Consider the following 6297-nt stretch of genomic DNA (forward strand, 5'->3'; position numbering starts at 1 on the left):
TTTCCAAACCTGCTTCCTTCTTCTCTAAAACATGAGAATGATACATTCCCTGGAATATCTGAGATGTTGTGGATTTTACTAGGCAATATCTCTCTAATAGCAAAGAGAAGTGCCTCCGTTTATTAGTGGCTCTAACAGTGGCTAGTGTCTCTCTAGGTCTTTTGTTTGCATTGTTAGAGAAGCTTGTGAGGATCCATTCAGGCTAAACGTTGACTTGTTTCAGTTTAAAGAAACAGCACCCAAAATAGGCTGCTTTTGCCCTAAAAGGAAAATATCCTTTCATGCAAGTTTTTTGCATGTACTTGTTTCTAACTGCCACAATGTCATATCATTTCAGATGTCAGCCAAGCCATGTCAGAGCTGAAAGAGTTCAGATATTTCAGACAAGGAATATGCCCCTCCTCTCTGTTCCCCACCTTCAGTTCTTACAGTTAATTGTTCATCAGCTCAACTCTGTTATTTCAGGAGGTTACTTACAGGAAGATGGTGAAATTAGCAGGAGAAAATCAGATTAAAAGTGGCCTCATCAGCCATTAACTACCCAAAAAATCAGAAAGTCTTTCGTTACGTAGTTATTACATATGGTGACACGTTTAGGACTAAACAAAAGGAGAAAGTGGCGCCTGGGCTGGTGTCAACATAGCTTCAGTACCTGCTCCTGTAGGACGGTCCCCATCATATGACCACTTGAGACTTTGGCCCTGCCTGGGTGTTTTTCTGAATTAAACGCACTCTGTTGGTAAGTCACAAAACATGTTCTCTGTAAAGGGAGACTCTCCAGGTTCAACTATTACAACTGCACAAACTACAAGCAAGAATGATGATTACATCACTTCTAATTACAGTTCCTCTTTCTGGCTCCGACAGGAGGAAACTCTGTGCTTGCTCACCTCCAGGCTGCTGCTCTCCAAGCAGCCTCCACCTTGTGAAGGACAAAGCTGCCTCTGGTCTTCTACCTTGGAAATCACCCTGAGCTTGTCTCTTTTCAAGACAAGACACCCTTTAAAGCGTTCTTTAAAGCCCAGACTCTCTGGCACAAGACAGAAACAGGTGTGCAAGGGACTTGAAATAACTGTCTTCTTCCTTCTCCAAGAAAAGTGACTTTTGGTGAATATATCTGGGGCGCCACCTCTGCCTCCTCCATGCTCTCCTGAAACACTGAGCTTCCACTGTTCTCGGAAGGGGATAGGGCACTAACACCAGTACTCATTATTTGGTCTCAATCCCTCCCTGCTTCCAGATTGTTCCATTAGCTTTAGAGCACCACCCAGTCCTCTCAATAACTTTTGTTTGACATCACAGCCTCTGACCTCTCAGCCCACACACCAGAGGTTGACAAGGTCCTTCCTGCCCAGAGCACAGGGAGCACTTTCCTACCTTGCTTTTCCTTCTTTTTCATCTGTGGGCCTCCCTCTTTTCCATATGCAAAGACAATACAAAGAGCAGACCACACATTTTCAAGATGTTTACTAAAGAAAATTAAAGGAGTGATCTAAAATTACAGAGTAGCATTTGTGTGTAATCCTTGGTTACAAAGTGGTGCTAAATCCTGTCCATCCTTCTCTGATCACACAGTTATGGTCACCCAAGGTCTGTGCCTCTCCCTGGTCTATGTGGGACTATGCCAGAGTCCCCGAGCTGACCAGTGTGGGCCGGCCTGCTCCTGTAATTACAGAGGCGCTAGACAACCAGGGTCTTGTGTCTGAGTCTTGTCCCGGCGCTTGACGCACCCGCTCTCATACCCTGTGCTCAGTCCTGGTTGTCATCGTTTGAGAAGCATGTTGACAAACTTGAGAGAACAGCCAAGTAGTGAGGAATCTGGAAGGCATCTTACACCCAGAACGGTCAGAGAAACTGAGGGTGTGGGCTAGAGAAGGAGGACTTGGGGAGTGGACACGGCCATCCAGAGACTGTTGAGATACATCTGCTGCTTTCAGGCCAACCCAAAGATAATGCCGTCCTTACACTAACCCAGATACATTAAAGTGGTGCAGAGTGTTCTAGAAAATGGTATTTCTGTCTCTAACTTGTTCTAGCAGTGACGTTCCTTCCAGCAGAGATGGTCCAGAGATTCGTGTGCCGGGTAAGGGCTGGCCTTCCAAATCCATAATTGTCTATTTCTATGGAGAACACCAAGGGAGGGTCCAGAGGTTTTTGGTGACTAGGATCCTGTTAAACCTTGTGGCCTGCTTGGCACTAGACATCAGTCAGCTTTCACCTATTATTATTAGCCTTTGAAATTCTGACATGCTCTCCAGGAATTTAAAATATTCCCTTCTGCAGGACGGCACAGCTTGCCAGCTTTAAAATTCAAACTTCAAAGCTGCTTTGGAAATAAAAATTTGCTTTTACAATTTTAAACGTTTCTAGCCACAGGAAAGATGACTTGAACTTTTGGAAACTGGCTTTTGAAATGTACATCTATTGACCAGTTTAGTGGTGAGCTTGGAAGGCCCTCTGCCAGCGGCCTGTTTAACTTACCTTTGCCCTTTAGCAGGTCACCCAGCATCTGGTTCAGAGCAGGCTACAGCAGTGGCTCCCAACTGGGCTGGGATTGGGTCAGGCATCGGTCATTTATTTCTCTGGGTCAATGTGCAGCCGGAGGTGAGAAGCTCTGTTGCTGAAGGTTTGAGAATTGCCATTTTAAACCATGTTCCTCTCAGACATCATTTAAGAACAAGCCAGTTGCTTACATTCTACCATATCACAAAGCTCCATTCCGCAATCAGTGGACGAGTTGTTTTTATCTGTTGTCCTGATTCTCAGAGGACCTTGTGCCTCAGGTCTGCTGACCCAGCTATGATGGTGGAGTGACAGTAGGGCGTAGGTTGAGAGGTGTTGTACATCTCTGACAAAATTAGGGTGGTGGTCAAGCTACACTCACCCCTAGGTGTTTTGAGGGTTTCTCTTGGGTGTCCCTTGCCAACACACAGCCTCCCCAGGCCTGGACAAAAACCTCTTTCTCTGGAGCTTCCACAGTCTCAGACAAGACTGCGTTCCTTTAAGAAGGCTTTTGACATGCTGATTCACAGCTGTTTGTAGTCAAGAATAGCTGCCCACTGGGGAAATCACATCTGTGCTGACTATTGGAATAAAACTGCCCACAGAAGTTGATGAGCCAGCAGACTCATTCTTCTGGATGGTGCTAGGTCCCTGCCATCCCCACACAAAAGTAAACTCCATGAAGGCACAGATCTCATGGGACTTCTACACCCTGGTGACCTCAAAGCCTAGAACAACATCCAACAGAAAGGTGCTCAAGAAATGTATTCAACGGATGTATAAAATGAATGAATGAATCTAATACTAATAGGGGCCCAGCGAGAACTCCAGAGACCATTGATACTACTTAAAAATAAATACGTAAAATATTTATTTACAGATTTTGGTTTTCCTAGAGCTTCAGATACTAGCAGAGGAAAACTTTCTGGACAATGTTACATGTTAATCTAGGGCATTGTGCTGTGCTTAGTCACTCAGTCATGTCCGGCTCTTTGCGACCACATGGACTGTAGCCTGGCAGGCTCCTCTGTTCATGGGGATTCTCCAGGCAATAATACTGAAGTGGGTTGCCATGCCCTCCTCCAGGGGATCTTCCCAACTCAGGGATCAAACCCAGGAAGCCCAATAATATTGGATTGTATTTTCATGCCCTCCTCCAGAGGATCTGTAGGAATAAAGATGGCTCAACCTACATGAAGTCTTAGATCCACTGCTAACTGACCACCCCAAACGCTCTCACTGCCAAGAATTCCCTGAGCATCAGGAAGCATCCCTCCACAGAGTTGCCTCCCCCAACTCAGGGGTTCCCCAATATTAACTGCACTAACCCACCCCACCTCCAGGGAGGGCCCCTCATAAATCCATTCTCATGTCTCAGGTCTCCAGCCTGACCCCCGACACCTTTGCATAATTTCAGTTTTACCAACCTGGGTGATGCATTACCAAGCCCTTTTCCTCTTCCTCAGAAGCAGCTTAGAAAATCTTTAATGTGTGTGTGTGTGTGTGCGTGCCTTAAGAAATTAGAACTAGGCTTGTCCAGCCCTGCCAGTGTTAGCAATCATCTGCTGGAGAAGCATACAAATTTGAGTAAAAAAAAGCCATGCAGCTGTGTTCTCCCAATCCCTAGGGCCCTAGAACACACCCTATAGAGAGTAGAAATCCTTTCTTGGAATATGGAATGTGGGGTTGAATGAAAAGATTCTGACCTAACCACCTTTCTCCTGGGCACTCACATCTTTCCCCTAGAAGCTGGTATATAGGGAAGTGTTCACATCCATTGCTTTTTAGTTTCCCTGTCATCTTGGCCGCTGACCACGTGACTTGGCAGAGCAGAACAGCTCTCCCTGAGTCTCTGACTGGTACAATAAGGAATTTTAACTTTGAGGCTCAGTCAGCTCTCTGATGAAAAGGATTCTCTATGTCTCAGTATAAGCATTGCCTGTATCAAAATGTGCACATGGAAAAATCAAGTGCTTGCACCCAATAGTCGATGTGTTGAATCCCTTGTATTTATCACATTCTCTGGCTGAGATTCAAAGTGAGGGATTAAATGCTGGCAACCTGGGAGCTGGCATTATTTGTGGCTCTAGAAAAGTCCCCTCTATGATGCATCATTTAGACTGGGAAGATTGTTTCCTGCTGACTGCACCTCTAGGGAAGTGCATCTTAAAATCAACCGGGAAATAGTCAAGCAGCTTGATCTGTAACAATAACTTGTGATTGTTAACTACAGGTTAATGCTTTAAGAGGAGCAGCATTCCAATTTCTAATCAAGGGGCCATTGTTACTGATAATAGTTCATCCTCTCTCTGCTTATCCCCCTCCTTGAACTGTGCATCCTAGACAGGGTGGAAAGTGATCGCTTGTTTAGGAAACTTCACTCTTGTCCGTGTTATCACAACCACAGGGAGATTCACACAAATGAGGTGGAGGTATTAGGACTGAGGGCAAGGCTGAGATACAGAGATTACATTTAAAGTAGCACCTGGTTAGCAGCCGCTGGAGGGAGCTTTCCCCGCCCCCAAAATACATGCAGACACAGAAAAAGATTAAAACTCTAAGTCATCCAGGGATTTTAAAAAAAAACCACTCATCTGACAAGTGCTGAATAGTCACTGCTTCAAGGAATTTCTGGTCCAGTCACTAAACCAAGCTCTTAGTTAACTAATTTGCTGTGTAGCAAATTACCACAAAACTTAAGGGCTTAAAACATTTATTTTCTCACAGTTCCTAGGGGTCAGAGTCCAAGCATGGCTTAGCTGGTTCCTAACTCTGGGTCTCTCAATAAAATAAATAACTAATAAGGACCTACTGTACAGCACAGGGAACTCTACTTGATACTCTGTAATGACCTAAATGGGAAAAGAATCTAAAAAAGACTGGATATATGTATACGTATAACTGATTCACTTTGCTAACACAATGTAAATCACTATACTCCAATAAAATTTTTAAAATAAAGGAAGTGCTTCAAAATTGTTTATTCATATTTTATTTCCAATTTTAAATAAGGTTATTACTATTTTACTATTGGCAAATATTTTTTAAAAGATCAACCCTCGGTTGTTATATTTAAAGCAAAACTTTACAAGTTTGATTTTGTCCTTTTATTGTGTTTATTATTTTAGATTAATATTTTAGGTTATATGTATTCAAATTTACCTGTCTGTATTTCAGTTTTATGTCTGAGAATATTTTTCCTATTTTTAATTTAAAAAAAAAAGAATTGTATAGTTTATCACAAGACAAGTGCTATAGAGAAGAAAAAGAAGTGTTAGTCTTTCAGTCATGTCTGACTCTTTGTGACCCCATGGACTGTAGCCCATCAGGTTCCTCTGTCCATGGAATTCTCCAGGCAAGAATACTGGAGTGGATAGCCATTCCCTTCTCCAGGGATCTTCCCAACCCAGGGATCAAACTCGGGTTTCCGGCATTGCAGGTGGATTCTTTACCATCTAAGCCACCAGGAAGTGCTGAGGGGTGTGTACGTCTGTGTGACGGGAGGTTATAATACGACATTTGAGCAGAGAAGTGATAGAAGGTAGAAGTCTTGGGGTGGCAGTGTGCTTGATGTGTTTGAAGAATAGCAGTAAAGTCCATGGGACTGAAGCAGTCAGCGAGGCAGAGAACAGTACGACAGGAGGTCAGAGGGATGGCTGATTCACGGAACGTAGTGAAGCTCATTTCACAGTCACTTGAAGGGTTCTGCAGGTCATTTTAAGACTTCGATATTTACTGTGAGGTGGAACATGGTGGGCAGATTTGGACAGGAGGAGTAACATGATCGGATGGAAG

General features: G+C 43.9%; 1 long non-coding RNA gene across 1 annotated transcript; it reads right to left on the reverse strand.

Moving 5' to 3' along the window:
* Nucleotides 1-1452: 1452 nt before the first annotated feature.
* LOC132345644 (uncharacterized) lies at nucleotides 1453-5450 on the reverse strand. The gene is made up of 2 exons (XR_009495057.1): nucleotides 3930-5450; nucleotides 1453-2620 (listed from the first exon to the last, which is right to left on the reverse strand). It is a non-coding gene; the product is annotated as an uncharacterized lncRNA (long non-coding RNA).
* Nucleotides 5451-6297: the final 847 nt, after the last annotated feature.

Source organism: Bos taurus, chromosome 1 (genome assembly GCF_002263795.3).
Source record: "Bos taurus isolate L1 Dominette 01449 registration number 42190680 breed Hereford chromosome 1, ARS-UCD2.0, whole genome shotgun sequence".
Classification (NCBI taxonomy): Eukaryota; Metazoa; Chordata; class Mammalia; order Artiodactyla; family Bovidae; genus Bos; species Bos taurus.